The following is a 1,473-nucleotide window of genomic DNA, read 5'->3' on the forward strand; positions in this document are numbered from 1 at the left end:
TTTCCTTATTTTTGGAAGTCTTGACCATTATCTCCTTCAATATTTCTTCTAACCATCCCCTCTCTATTCTTTTCTTGAACCTAACTACATGCATATTTAACTTTTTAGTATTGTCTCAAGTGCCTTGAATAACTTTTTCCCATCTAGTTTTTTAAACTTTCTTTCAGTTTGATTAGTTCCTTTTGGCTTATCTTCAGATTCACGCATCCTTTTCTCAGCTGTACTGACTCTATTGTTGCAACTATTTACGGAATTCTCTTTTAGATTTTGTGTTTTTGTGCTTTTAACAATATTATTTCTAGCATTTCATGAGACATGCCTTATAAGTGACCTCTCTCTGATGAAATTTCTCATGTGTCTGTATTTATTTTTTACATGCTCCACTATAATTTTTAGTTAGTAATTATCAATACTATTTAGCCAATGCCCACTAGGAACATCTGTGGTTCAACAAATAGGCTTTATTATTCAATGCAGTGAGGAAGAACACAGGCAATGGGAAAATGTGCTGTTTCTAAGTAAAAAGGTATTAGAAAGGAAGTATGATAGGATTTAGGCTTTGTTTGGATAATTAAGGGGAGGGTGTAAGGACAGAAATGTCTATTATAGATTGAATGCTCTCAGCAAGCAGGAACAATTGTATGAATAGTTATTCAATAAATCTGATCTATTTTTAGGTTAGATTAAAGGAATAAAATCAGTCCTTGGCAAAGTATGAGCAGTCCCTCATTTAGTAAGAGAAAAGAACATTTGGTATTTTGTGTGTTGCATTGGGATCTGGTTGAAGATATCCCAGCCATTTTCAGGACATTGGTAGAGAGCTGCAAAGAAGATACTGAAAGGAAATGCAAACCCCTTGAATCTAGGTTTCTCTTCTTTTTCCAACTGACACTCTAGCCCCCATTTGGATTTAATTACTCTTTATAATTTAGCTCATTTCTTTGTCTCTGCTTGAACAATGGACAACTCTTTCTTCCAGGCTCTCAAATTTGAAATGGTTCATTTGTCACTTCCCTTTGAAGATCTTGACCTTCCTCAGAATTCAAATTACTTGGATGTTTCCAGCTTCAATTTTTCGCTGGACTAATGAAATTCTATTCTTTTATTTTTATTTTTTGTAAACTTATTTGTTTCTTTAAAATTTCTTTGAATTAGAGGAATTTTTTTTTGTAGATATGTACATCCTAAGTAGAAAAGAAAGTTGTAAATTCCCTTTTAAATTCTAGGTGTATCAACCAACAAAGTTATTTGTCAAATCTAGTGAAAGTAATTTTCCCCTTCTTCTATAAAACATTTATTTCTCTCTTATTTCTATGATTCAGTTAATGAAGACCTTCATTACTTTATAAGTTATGCTCAGAAAAATTAATAATAAATAGGCAAAGGAAAATATTTTACAATTTCATTCTATGCAATAATATGCTTAAAAATACTTAAATATAAAAATAACAAACATGGAAGTTTTAGAAGAAA

The sequence above is a fragment of the Dasypus novemcinctus genome, chromosome 10 (genome assembly GCF_030445035.2).
Source record: "Dasypus novemcinctus isolate mDasNov1 chromosome 10, mDasNov1.1.hap2, whole genome shotgun sequence".
NCBI classification, from domain to species: Eukaryota; Metazoa; Chordata; class Mammalia; order Cingulata; family Dasypodidae; genus Dasypus; species Dasypus novemcinctus.